This window comes from Schistocerca nitens, chromosome 1, assembly GCF_023898315.1.
Source record: "Schistocerca nitens isolate TAMUIC-IGC-003100 chromosome 1, iqSchNite1.1, whole genome shotgun sequence".
Classification (NCBI taxonomy): domain Eukaryota; kingdom Metazoa; phylum Arthropoda; class Insecta; order Orthoptera; family Acrididae; genus Schistocerca; species Schistocerca nitens.
The window spans coordinates 783340804-783355971 of NC_064614.1; positions in this window are offsets into that span (position 1 = coordinate 783340804).

Consider the following 15168-nt stretch of genomic DNA (forward strand, 5'->3'; position numbering starts at 1 on the left):
GTGGCCTGCATTTGAAGAAGTGTCATGATGATCTCTCCATTGGCAAAAATACATAGTTTGCAATTTTCTGGTAAGTACTAAGGGACCGAAATGCTGAGGTCATCGGTCCTAGGCTTATGTACTACTTAAACTAACTTAAGCTAACGACAACACACACACTCATGCCCCAGGGAGGACTCGAACCTCCGACGGGGGGACCCGGGCGAGCCGTGACGGACGGGACGCCTCAGACCGCAAGGCTACCCTGCGCGGCCATTGGCAAAACATTCCGGAATAGTTCCCCATTCGGATCTCCGGGAGAGGACTGCCAAGGGAGACGTTACCATGAGAAAAAGTTTTAATAATCGACTAAAGGATAACGTTCTACGGATCGGACGTGGAATGTCAGAAGCTTGAAAATCTGGAAATGGAACTGCAAAGGTCCAATTTAGATATAGTAGAGGTCAGTGAAGAGAAGTGGAAAGAAGACAAGGATTTCTGATCAGATGAGTATAGTAATATCAACAGCAGCAGAAAATAGTATAACGGGAGTAGGATTCGTTATGAATAGGAAGGCAGGTAAGAGAGTGTGTTACTGTGAAGAGTTCAGTCATATGGTTGTTCTTATCAGAATCGACAGCAAAAAAACACCAACAACGATAGTTCAGGTATACATGCCGACGTTGCAAGCTGAAGATTAAGAGATAGAGGATATTGATAGGGTAATAAGGTATGTAAAGGGAGATGAAAATCTAGTAGTCATGGGGGACTGGAATACAGTTGTAGGGGAAGGAGTAGAAGAAAGGCTTACCGGAGAATATGGGCTTGGGACAAGCCTGACAGAGGAGACAGATTAATTCAGTTATGTAATAAACTTCAGCTAGTAATAGCGAATAATCTGTTCAAGAATAACGAGAGGAGGAGGTATACTTGGAAAAGGCCGGGTGACACAGAGATATTTCAGTTAGACTACCTTATGGTTAGACAGAGATTCCGAAATCCGATACTGGATTGTAAGGCGTACCCACGAGCAAATACAGACTCAGATCACAATACTGTAGTGATGAAGATAGGCTGAAGTTTAAGACAGGAAGAAGCAATACACAAAGAAGCAGGATACGGAAGTACTGAGGAATGACGAGATCCGCTTAAAGTTATCTAAGGCTATAAATACAGCAATAAGGAATAGCTCAGTAGGCAGTATAGCTGAAGAGGAATGGACATCTCTAAAAAGGGTCATCACAGATGTTGGGAAGGTTCAAAATGGTTCAGATGGCTCTGAGCACTATGGTACTTAACATCTGAGGTCATCAGTTCCCTAGAACTTAGAACTATTTAAACCAAACTAATCTAAGGACATCACACACATCCATGCCCGAGGCAGGTTTCGAACCTGGGACCGTAGCGGTCGCGCGGTTCAAGACTGAAGCGCCTAGAACCGCTCGGCTACTGCGGCCGGCAGTCGGGAAGGAAAACATGGGTACAAAGAAGATAACTGCGAAGAAGCCATGAGTAACAGAAGAAACAGTTTATCGATGAAAGAGGGAAGTGAAAAGCGTTCCAGGAAACTCAGGAATACAGAAGTACAAGTGGATGAGGAATGCAATAAATAGGAATTCAGGGAAGCTAAGACGAAATGGCTGCATGGAAAATGTGAAGAAATAGAAAAAGAAATGATTGTCGGAAGGACAGACTCAGCATACAGGAAAGTCAAAACAACCTTCGGTGACATTAAAAGCAAGGATGGTAACATTATGAAAGCAACAGGTATTCCACTATTAAATGCAGAAGAGAGAGCGGATACATGAAGGGGGAGTAATGGAAAGATAAACAGGAGTGGACTCAGAAGAGATAGGGGATACAGTATTAGAATCAGAATTTAAGAGAGCTTTTGAGGACTTAAGATCAAATAAGGCAGAAAAGATAGATAACATTCCATCAGAATTTCTAAAACGGCTATTCACGTCGGTGTGTAGAATGTATGAGTCTGACGACATACCATCTGACTTTCGGGAAAGCATCATCCACACAATTCCGAAGACGGTAAGAGCTGATAACTGCGAGACCCTTCGCACAAGCAGCTTAACAGCCCATGCATACAAGTTGCTTACAAGAATAATACACAGAAGAATGGGAAAGAAAATTGAGGATGCGCTAGATGACAATCAGTTTGTCTTTAGGAAAGGTAAAGGCACGAGAGATGCAGTTCTGACATTGCGGTTAATAATGGAAGCAAGAATAAAAAAAATCAAGACACGTTCTTAGGATTTGTCGACCTGGAAAAAGCGTTCGATAATGTAAAATGGTGCAAGATGGTCGAAATTCTGAAAAAAGTAGGGGTAAGCTGTGGGAAAAGACGGGTCATATACAATATGTACAACGGCCAAGAGGGAATAATACGAGTGGACGACCTAGAACGGAGTGCTCGTAGTTGCTCGTAGTAGAAAGGGTGTAAGACAAGGATTTAGACTTTCGCCCCTAATGTTCAATCTGTACATGGAGGAAGCAATGAAGGAAGTAAAAGAAAGGTGGAATTAAAATTCACGGTGAAAGGATATCAATGACATGATTCGCTGATGTCATTGCTGTGCTGAGTGAAAGTGAAGAAGAATTACATGATCTGCTGAATGGAATGAACTGTCTGACGAGTGCCGGCCGAGGTGGCCGTGCGGTTCTAGGCGCTCCAGTCCGGAGCCGCGCTGCTGCTACGGTCGCAGGTTCGAATCCTGCCTCGGGCATGGGTGTGTGTGATGTCCTTAGGTTAGTTAGGTTTAAGTAGTTCTAAGTTCTAGGGGACTAATGACCACAGCAGTTGAGTCCCATAGTGCTCAGAGCCATTTGAACCATTTTTTTTTGTCTGACGAGTACAGGGTATGGATTGAGAGTAAATCTAAGAAAGAATAAGGTAACGAGAACTAGTAGAAATGAGAACAGAGAGAAACTTTAACATCAGGATTGATGGTCACGAAGTAGATGAAGTTAAGGAATTCTGTACCTAGGTAGAAAGATAACCGATGACGGACGGAGCAAGTAGGACATCAAAAGCAGACTAGCAATGGCAAAAAGGACATTCCTGGCCAAGAGAAGTGTACTAGTACCAAACACAGGCCTTAATTTGAGGAAGAAATTTCTGAGAATGTATGTCTGAAGTACAGCATAGTAAGTGAAACATGGACTGAGGGAAAAGCGGAACAGAAGAGAATCGAATTATTTGAGGTGTGGTGCTACAGACGAATGTTGAAAATTAGGTGGACTGATAACGTAAGGAATGAGGAGGCTCTGCGCGGAATCAGAGAGGAAAGGAATATTGAGAAAACACTGATAAAGAGAAGGATGATAGAGCATTTGTTAAGGCATGAGGGAATGACTTCCATGGTACTAGAGGGAGCTGTAGAGGGCAAAACCTTGGAATACACCCAGAAAATAATTGAGGACGTAGGTTGCTAGTTCTACTCTGAGATGAAGAGGTTAGCACAGGACAGGAATTCGCGGCGGGCCGCATCAAACCAGTCAAACGACTGATGACAAAAAAAAAAATAATTAACAGGAACAGTAAAATACGAGTAACAGCGAGCACTATAGCAGCGACAGCACCTCCCGGGCCCGCGCTGACCGTTGTCACCATGCTGCTCGATCGCTACTGGAGTACTGACTATTACTCTTGTTTCACTCTTCCGGTTAATGCATAACGTTAAAACCAATATCGCACTAGACTTACCTGGTAGCGCTCTATCGAACATGCATTTAAAAATCATTTTGTTTCAAGCGGGAACACAAACCGCATTCCGTCGATGCTGGGCGCCGTATCATACATGTGATCAGCTACACGTTTCAAAAAACGAAATTTCAACTTTCTGACGTAATGCCAGAGAAAATGAGCCTGACGTCTCTCAGAGAGACACTCGACATATTTACATTTATCGAATCAGACCAAAAAATACTTCTGATCATGCCCAGCGTCGAATGAAAGCATTGGTTTGTTTCCCATTACAAACAAAATGGTTTTTATGCCGCAATTTTTTGTGCATATTCGATAAAGCGGTCCAAAACTACTCTAATATGATAACTGTTTCAACGAATGTATTAACAGGGTCAATAATGCGAGAAGAATAACAAGTACTCCAGTAGCGACTGAGAAGCGCTGTTGCATGGCGGTAGCAGTCAGCCCTGACCACTGTGGTCTTGTCACTGCTGGAATACTAGTTGTTCTTCGTGTTTTACTGTCCACGTTAATACATATATCAATAAAACTAATAGCGCACTGTAATAATTTTTGGCCGCTCTATCGGATGGGCAGGTAAAATTCCACTTTAAAAATCATTTTGTTGTAGCGAGAACAAACTGACGCTTTCCGTCAACACTGGAAGTCGCATGGAAAACATGATCAGTAGTACGTGTTCGATTTGGCTTGAGCTACACATTCCCAGGAACCAATATGTAATAGCGTTTAAAGCACAACTATGACCACCATGACGCACACCTGTGTGCCTAATACGCAGTGAAATTAATGAATACATTTCAAATATTTAAACAAAAGAAATTTTACATGCATCAGAAAGTATTGAAAGGAATTCGCTAAAAGGGAATGTCATGAATTCAAATGCCCTAACATTCAGATGGAGTAATGTATGCCTGATTCTGTACCGCACTTCTAAAGTCATCTATCTCACAAAACTAAGAACTCGTCTCAACAAAGAAAGTGCTCTCTAAAGTTCTGAGAATACTGTAAATACTACTACGCTAAACCTTGCGGTAACAACCAGAAAATAGGTTAAACTGGGTTCGCTCATGGACAAGAGTTTCTGACTTCAGTGTGTCGTAAATGTTACGGAACTATTACAGAGTATGAGTGGCTTTTGAAAAGTCCGTGGAAAAATAAAAACTACTTCCGTGTTTGGGGTAAATCTTTTTTATTTTTCGACATAGTCCCCTTTTAGACTTATACACTTCGTCCAACGCCGTTCTAATTTGTACATCCCTTCCGAATAATAGGATTTGTCCAAGTCTGCAAAATAGCTATTAGTTGATGCAATCAGTTCCTCGTTTGAATAAAATCTTTGGCCCACCAGCCATTTCTTCGAATTGGGGAAGAAGTAGTAGTCCAAGGGAGCCAAGACTGGAGAATAGGAGGGATCTGAAACGAGTTGGAATCCTGTTTCCATTAATTTTGCGACCACGACTGCTGAGGTGTGTTCTGGTGCATTGTCGTTATGGAAAATGACTTTTTTGCGGTCCAGTTACCGGGGTTTTTCTTGCAGCTCGGTTTTCAAACGGTCCAATAACGATCAATAATAGATGAGGATAATCCCTTGCGAATCGCAAAAGACACTCGCCATAACCTTTCCGGCCGAATAGCCTTCGCCTTTTTTGGTGCAGATTCTCCCTTGGTAATCCATTGTTTAGAATGTTGTTTGGTCTCAGGAGTGTAGTAATGTATCCATGTTCCATCCACAGTGACGAAACGACGCTTGAAGTCCTGCGGATTCTTTCTGAATAGCTGCAAACCATCCTTGCAACACTTCACACGATTCCGTTTTTGGTCAAGAGTGAGCAATCGCAAAACCCATCTTGCGGATAGCTTTCTCATGCCAAATGTTTATGCAAAATATTACGCACCCGTTCATTCGAGATGCCTACAGGACTAGCACTCTCACGCACCTTAACTCTTCTGTCATGATTTCTGGAGTCGTAACCTCCACAGGACGTCCAGAACGTTCAGCATCACTTGTGCCCATACGGCGACACCGAAAATTTTGAAACCAGTTGTAAACTGTTCTAGTCGAAGATGCAGAGTCACTGTAATGTTTGTCAAGCTTCTCTTTAGTCTCCTGAGGCGTTTTGTCTTTCATAAAGTAATGTTTAACCTCCACACGAAATTCTTTTTCGTCCATTTTTTTGACAATCACTCGACTTCCTTGATTCACACGAATGCCAGACACAAAGAAATAGACCAATACGGCTGAAACTTGGTGTGCGTTCTTTCAAAAGATGCTAATAACTAAAAGTGACCTCGATACGCACCGGTGGTGTCATCTCTCGGATTTTCACGGACTTTTCAAACGCCCTTCGCATTACAACACCTGTGCTTGCTGAACCCCAACATCCACCCTTTGTGGATTCAAATTAAACGTTCTGTACTAGAACACTGCCACGTTCGTTTCTGATTCGCCCACCGAAAACCGGCATCTCCAAGTTTCCCCATGGCGTGCTACTGAGTGTGTCAAATACATTCATGCTTTCAGAAATCGACTACAGTGCAGAATTTATCTCAGAACAGTCTGCAATTTAAGAACACGTGAAAGAAAATGAGCACTGGAATCTGAAAATGCTACAGGTAGATTTCAACCCAACGTCCGCCAGAGGCTTATTGCTTCACTGTTGTGATTGCCACGCAGTCGTAAAATCTCCCCCTGACTAATGGTCTGTTCTCGGCTCAAGCGGACATCCGCTTCGTACTTGCAGCTGTAATTAACCCTTGCCCCTCCGTTCATCACTGCGATTATGATCAAGCGACTGCTGCAATTTAACATGAGAGGAGATTACAAAACTACGTAAATAGAAGTCAAAGGCAGACACAAAGCATTTCCAGAATGAATTTTCACTCTCCGACAATGCGAGTTGATTTCAAACTTCCTGGAAAATCGGAACTCTTACGTCAGGTCGCCACTCATATCCGAACTCGTTACAAAGAAACATCTTGAATAAAAAATAAAACCGATACAGACACGAGAAGCTCATTTTACCCAGTAATATGATAGCAATGTAACGAGGGGCAAAGCATGCTGAAACTGTTGAATTTTGACAGGCTTCTGGACCACCAGCCACTGCTCTGACAAAATTAATAAATGCTGAAATATACGAGCAAATAAAGGCGATCGAGATATATATATGTATCCTATCATTTTCAGCGAAAGCAGAAGTTATAGTTTTACCTCACAAACGTAAAGCTCAAAAACGGCCAATCGATTCGGCTCATATTTCGCAGGTCACTTGTGTACAGCCTAAAATTGAAATACTCTTGCATATTTTTTTTTTACTGAAAAGGCGGTCACTTTTGAAGGAACCCGTCCTAGAGTACATTACGCGCAGTCGACTCAAAAATGACGCTGTTGATAGATAACTTAAAAATGAGAATTTTCTATGTTTATATATGGGGTCTGCAAACGCTTGTGTCCCTATAAATGGAGGAAAGGATCTTTTTTGCCTGCCGCTCAGGTACTTGTAAGGTAAACAAATGCTGTGTAACGGAAAGGCCGGAGGTATCTCGCTGGGAAGCATCAAATGGTTCAAATGGCTCTGAGCACTATGGGACTTAACATCTGAGGTCATCAGTCCCCTAGAACTTAGAACTACTTAAACCTAACTAACCTAAGGACTCCACACACATCCATGCCCGAGGCAGGATTCGAACCTGCGACCGTAGCAGTCGCGCGGTTCCGGACTGAGCGCCTAGAACCGCTAGACCACCGCGGCCGGCTGGGAAGCATCAAACCTGCGTTAGATTCAGAAGTGGATTCATTTCTTATTTCCGTTTTTTCAGTTTCGAAATAGGAAGGAATTGAATGTTTAATCAGGTACGTAAATCAATAAGGAACAACAAGATGGTGGGCAAAGAAACTGCTCAAATTCTAATCCTGGTCGCTTAACAGTGGCCTTTTCAGTCTCATGCGTGTCATCTTTTCCTTTCGAATAACTACCTGGATGGTACTTGTTATATAAACATTCGAAGCATACATGTGCCTCGCGTGCATGATATATTTCCGGTATCGATTCGACTTGCGCTAGGTGTGTCTCTGCCCGTTCCTGGGCGAGAAGAGGGCGCTGGACACCGAGAGGCGTGCGTGAGTGGTCACGGATGGGGTATGTAGTAGAGGAAATTAGTATAAACGCATGTATATTTGTTGGAAAATTGATATTCTCCGTTGGAAGAGTTGTGGACAGCAAATAAACAGTAGTATGACATGCGGTACACCAACAAATGCACTAAAATTATATCGCAGCTGATGTCTGCAGTATGGTATATAAAAAGACATAAGCGATTCAGCAGGTAGAAGGTGGAACTCGGTATACAGACAATCCACTCAATGAGTATTAGTGCGAGCGTACGTGCCTTTACTGCAGACAGGAAACAGACTCTATTAGTGACAGTGTGCGTTGTGCACATAAACCATGACTGTCACAATGTCATGCGAAAGCAGCTAGCATGTAACGACAAAGCGAACATCGGTGCGTATGACTACTCTCTCATCATCTGAGCACCAAGAAGTTTCCATTAAAGTACAGTGACTCATGATTTCGTTAGATTGGGTGAGGGATATAGACAGAACGTAAAACACGGGCTATGTGGAAAGTTATCTGATGCATCTGAATGGCTACTTTTGTACAAAGTAAGGCCCGCAAACATTCTTCTCAACTCGTTGCTGATTTACAGTTACCAGTAAGCGCCATACCTGTACGAAAATTTTGTCATATGACATAAACAGGCTAGATTGGAGTTTGCTGAAAAGTGTATGTCGCGGAATCCAGAATGGGATAAAGCAGTCTTCAGTGAATATGGCTCTGAGCACTATGGGACTCAACATCTTAGGTCATAAGTCCCCTAGAACTTAGAACTACTTAAACCTAACTAACCTAAGGACATCACACACAGCCATGCCCGAGGCAGGACTCGAACCTGCGACCGTAGCAGTCCCGCGGTTCCGGACTGCAGCGCCAGAACCGCACGGCCACCGCGGCCGGCAGTCTTCAGTGAATACGAGAAATGCAATTTAGATGGGCCGGTTTTATTTCAATATAACTGACACGATATGAGAACAGAGCAACAGGTAAGAATGACAGAAATTTTAGTGGTAGAAGTATCACGATTTGGGTAGCCTTCTGCGCTAAAAGTAATTCATACATTGCTTGACTGAATACTAAAACGAACTGTAACATGTACCTGAGACGCTAGAGGCAGGATTGGTTAGGTTGTATGAGGACGTAAGGCCAAAAGTCTAATTTTTCAACAAGGTAATGCATCTGTGCATGTTCTTGCTACAAGTAAAAAGTGGCTTGAAAATAAACATATCGTTGTTTTGCCCTGGCCTGTACGTAGCCCGGATTAGAAAACCATCGAAAAACATTTGGAGGATACTCGCAAGGCGTGTTTATTGCAGAGGAGAACAATTTGAAGCCTCATAGGAGCTAATAAAGCGATACGAGAAGAATGGGTTACAATTTCACTGCAAGAACTACAAACCCTAACAAAATCGATGCCGAACAGAGTATTTGAGATTATTAGGAAGAATGGAGATTGGAAGAAGTGATAACAATGCAACTACGCATCAGGACAGTGAGTGCTTTATGCCAATTTCTATCCAGGAAATGCAAACTCCTTATTTTGTTATTTGTGCTACGAAAGAAACCATTTAATTCCATCATATTCCGATAGTAAATTCGAAACATATCTGCTTCAGACATTGTACTATAACTTTCGTAGGAATTGTGCTCAAAATGGTTCAAATGGCTCTGAGCACTATGGGACTTAACATCTGAGGTCATCAGTCCCCTAGAATTTAGAACTAGTTAAACCTATCTAACCTAAGGACATCACACACATCCATGCCCGAGGCAGGATTCGAACCTGCGACCGTAGCGGTCGCGCGGTTCCTGACTGAAGCGCCTAGAACCACTGAGCCGCCGCGGCCGGCAGGAATTCTGCCTTTATACTGATTTCCACTACTGTATTTCCGTGCTCAGCTTGCATGCGGAAGTGACTGTCTTGAAATGGTGGCAGTTGGAGGTCGTGTTGAGGAAGGAAGTGTGAGCGTACCGCGTCGGTCGAAACTGCTGTACAGCGAAGCCTTGGTCTGAGGATTGTCTTCGGTGCCACCACACTGGTTATGAATTTGAATCTCCTCTACCTGACCGTTGAAGCAAGCGAGCCTGCTGAGGGAAAGGCTGCTTTCCCATGTTCTGGACTATGGTGAGGTGCTTGATTAATGTCATTAAATCTGAGCGTCCTGGTTGCTCTTGTTTCTTCTTAATATTTGTGACATTGCTCCCACCTGATATTGTGGACCAAAGCTGCCCATTTGTTTCTGAAAACCAAGTATGTACTGGCAGTTTGTGGCGAACGTGCGTTAAATGTGTAAAATTGTTATTTACTCGCCACGTTATCTGGGTAGTGTGGTTGCCTTGTGCTATGCCTAAGGGGTGCTCTCAGTTATATAAAATGGTTCAAATGGCTCTGAGCACTATGGGACTCAACATCTTAGGTCATAAGTCCCCTAGAACTTAGAACTACTTAAACCTAACTAACCTAAGGACATCACACACACCCATGCCCGAGGCAGGATTCGAACCTGCGACCGTAGCAGTCCCGCGGTTCCGGACTGCAGCGCCAGAACCGCTAGACCACCGCGTCTCAGTTATATACTTCGGCAGATTACCTGCCCTGTTCTGTGTGTCACATTGTCAGTGTCTTCCATTCGTTTAATCGGTGTTCTAGGCGCCTGCAGCTAAGTTTACCTGTGGGTTACTTGGCTGTTATCAAGTGTCCTACGTTTCGCCGGCCGGCGTGGCCGAGCGGTTCTAGGCGCTGTAGTCTGGAACCGCGCGACCGCTACGGTCGCAGGTTCGAATCCAGCCTCGGGCATGGATGTGTGTGATGTCCTTAGGTTAGTTAGGTTTAAGTAGTTCTAAGTTCTAGGGGACTGATGACCTCAGAAGTTAAGTCCCATAGTGCTCAGAGCCATTTGAACCATTTTTTTTTCCTACGTTCCTTGAAAGTTTTGCTTGTGCTTTCAGTGCTTGTTAAGCTTACTTTACACTTTGGATTTATATCTCATACTATTCAGTTCCATGTGTGTGCTGCAAGACACGTTAACCATTACTTAAAGCTTTATTATCGGGGACCTCACTGTGTGCTTTCATTAGCACTGTGACGTCAAACAGATTTTGTACGCATTCGTTAAGAAATCTATTTTGGTAAGATAACTGGCCAGCTGAGTGCATATGATCCGTGTTACTTGTCATTTGTTATTTATGTGCACTAGCACTCCGTCCATTAGTAATGTATCATTATTTGGTCGTGCCGCTTGCGTCTTGCCTCCTAAGGTTTAGCGTTGGTTTCATCATGGGCGTCCTGTAGTAAGAACTTAGCCTCGTGTTTGGCTTGTTGTAATATTATTTATGTGTTTTCATTAAATTTCAGTGCAAATCCTAAGGCAACTTCACAAGTTGATAAGCTGCCTTAAGTGGCGGCCGGTCGTTAACTCAGTACATGTCTATCTTTGAAATACTGCTAAAATTCCTTGTAAGTAAAATACTAAAATTTAGTTCTGGCTCTGATTTTAGTTTCAGTATTTACGTTCTTAATATGTAACTAGTTCTTGGTATTGGTGGGTCTTATTAATATGAGCTTCATCATTGGTGCTTCAATTGGTGCAGTTGCTCAGAATAATTGTGAATTTGCCTTGCCACGATAACTTGTTGTCTGCACTGTATCGTACCTGTTTGTAACTTAAACTTTTTTGGACTTAACAATGAACGACTTTTAATTTGGGCTTACGCTAAATTTTGCCGTTGCTACGATTTGTTAACAGATTTTTTAATCTAAAATGTATTATTTAAACTTTAAATTTTTGCTTTCTGTCATTTTGTTATTTGTCAATTTTTTCATCGTAACGTTCCGACTGTTTTTATTATCTTGTCTACACATACTTTATTTTGTGGTCCCAGAACCTTACTACTCCCCTTCCAGCTCCATACCACTCAAAAAATACTCCCAGCTGTAACAAGATCTAATGGATGAGACTCTTCCGCAGTTCGTTCGTTTGTGGGGTTCGGCGGAAAAAAGACTGGGAATGTATTTCAATTTATTTCTTTTCCGAGAATTTTTATGCGTTCAACGCATTTGATAACATTGCCTGAATTATCGGTGTTGAAAGTTGATTATGAATTAAGCTGTGAACCGTGCTTGCATCCGCCCAGTTGTGCAATTCTCGCTGTATTTCCAGAAGCGAATTGCAATTCTGGAGCCTCGAAATAAAGCTTTTACCCTGGCGATAAAAATAAATATCGCATGGCTGGCACACAGGTGTGCAGTTTGGCGGTATTAATTCTACCGTGCAAATCTATAGACCCCTGTCATCTATAAACATGTTATCATTCTTGACACTACTATTCTGTGTCCACCACCCCTTTCCAGTGCTCCAACATCAGATGAAAATTGGATTACCAACAAATGATTTTAAAATGTCCTCAAGGTACTGTTTGTAAATTTAATTTATGGATCAATCAGATGTGGAGCCACTGACGTAAACATTTATAACGAGTCAGTTAACCCGAGGAGGAAATTAAGCGTTAGTTGCTCACAAGCACAGGAAAATTGTAGGCAACAGTTTTCCAGACGTTGTGACGAAATATTGCGCTGATCACAGACGGGTTATTTTATGCTTGCTACCAACTGCGACAAGGGTTCCTTTTCCTCCCCTGTGCGATAAAGGGCGTCGACTGCTTGTCTTCCCAAAACTGTTTTCATACAACGAGGTTTAAAATTTTATTTCATATATAATCCAACTCGTTTGAGAAATTTATCTGTCTACCTTCTTACTCCTTATTTATTTACGTACCATTTGATCCTCCTATTCCTACCGATTTCGAAATAGAAACAAATACAAATGAAGGAAAATTAATGCACTTGGGAGTCGAAGATGCTTTCGTTGCACAACGATTACGTTATGAGTACTTAATCCGCAGCCAAAATAGTTTTTTTCCTTGATTTCTAGGAAAATGAGCGTACTGAGTTATCAATCACCTACCTATCGATCCAGTCAATTTTGAGTCAATAACGGAACATGAACTTTATGGGTGTTTATTTCCAAAACGGTGTATTTTTGAGCCAAATATCTGACAGTTTTCATTTTAGGCAATATTAGATGAACAAATCAAACCAGAAGAACATAAACCATGACCACCCATTAAAGAAAGTAACATTGCATGACTTATTCAAGACAACGAGCTTTAATAAACCAGTGGTCCACCTCTGGCCCTTTATGTAAGCAGTTATACGGCTTGGCATTGATTGACTGAATTGCTGGGTGTCCTCATGAGGGATATCGTAACAAACTCGGTCCAGTTTGCGCCTTAGATCGTCTTCGCCGGTCATCGGGGTTCTGTTCAAAGCGAGACTCAACACTGAAGATAGTTCTACTGTAGACAGTGAGACTGCAGGTCGATGACGTGTCTAGTGACATAAGGTCAGACAGTGGGGAATGACACTCTGAGGTTTCACTTCTTTTTCTCTTCCGTCCTCTGCAAGAGAACGACTGCCCGCACAAGTGAGAAATGCTACTGCTTGTCAAACCCTAAACTGGCTATCAAGATCGCTGGATCTCTTCACAATTGAGAACATTAGGAGTGTTACGGGCAGGGCACTCCGAACACCTCGGGATTCTGACAAGCTAACATACCAATTGGACAGAATTTGGCATGATATCCCTCAGGATGAGATCCAACAACTCCTCAATCAACGTCAAGACGGATGACCGCTTGCATATGAGGCACAGGCGGACCAACGCCTTAATGACTTGCTCAATTTGTGTAGCAGTTTCTCTTGAATGAATCATCAACTTTTTCTGAAATTTTAATAATTTTTTGTCTATACATGTTCATCACATTTATCGACTTCCGGCCCATTCGGACCATTTCTTCGCTGAGTTTCTTTATTTACTTTTTTATTTATTTAAATGTCGTATGGCATTGTTGAATGGGACGTTCCACGGTTTGGGTTCGGCCACCTATCGATATGACTATACTTTGTCCACGCACGTGGACCCATTTTCTTGCAGGTATGTGCAGGCCTGTTAAAAAATATTCCGGAAGATTTGTAATTTCGGCCAATGTGTGTCGGAGCAATATGCTGTTGGAAACCCTGTACACGCCTGTGTTTAATATGTAACTGCCGGAATACTCAATATTGTATGTCTGTTAGTGATTTTTCAGTGCTGTATTGAGTTAAACGTTGTGTCCCATTGTTTGCGAATTTCGAGATGGAAGAGTTAGAGGAGCAACGCGTCCGCTCTAAAATTTTTGCATTAAACTTCTATAGAGACACACCAAATGATGCAGGAAGCTTACGATGATGGGTTCTTAAGCCGTATACGGTGTTAGGAACGGTTCACACGGTTTCAAAATGGCCGGACGGAAGTTAAAGATGACCCTCGTTCGAGACGCCCTTGGACGTCTACCGGCCACGCTCCTGTCAGGAACGTCAACGAAATTGGGTGTGCCAATCGAAGACAGACTGTCCGAGAGATTGCAGAAGAATTTAACATTTCGGTAGCATCATGTCATGAAATCTTGACACATCTTGGAATGCATCGAGTTGCCCCCAATTTCGTCCCACGGCGTATGAGTCAAGACCAGAAAGAACTTCGCCTGGTAATCTGTGGAAAGCTTTTAGATCACGCAACTGAGAACGAAATGTTCCTTAAGAGAATCATAACTGGTGGTGAGACGTGGGGCTACGGTAATGATGTTGAGACCAAGGTTCAATATTCACAAAAACCAAAAAAAGCTCGCCAGGTCAGGTCTTTGACTCTGAAGCATTGGTTCATTATGACTTCATGCCAACGGGATAAATCATTAGTCGGTGGTACAATCGGGACGTGTTGCGACACCTCTGAGAATGTGTGAGAAGGAAACGTCCTGAAATGTGGAGAGACATTTCACGGTTCTTGCATCACGATAACGCACCCGCACATAAACCCCTGTTGTGGTGTGACCATTGCACAAGAAACGATATCACTATACTGCCTCATCCTCCGTACGCTCCAAACCTGAATCCTGCGGACCTTTATATTTCAGAGTTGTAAACCCCACTGAAAGGACGAAGATTGGCAACGATTTTTTTTGAGTTATCAGTTTTCTTACTGGTTTGATGCGGCCCGCCACGAATTCCTCTCCTGAGCTAACCTCTTCATCCCAGAGCCGCATTCGCAACCTACGTCCGCAGTTATTGTTGTTGTTGTGGTCTTCAGTCCTGAGACTGGTTTGATGCAGCTCTCCATGCTACTCTATCCTGTGCAAGCTTCTTCATCTCCCAGTACCTACTGAAACCTACATCCTTCTGAATCTGCTTAGTGTATTCATCTCTTGGTCTCCCTCTACGATTTTTACCCTCCACGCTGCCCTCCAATACTAAAT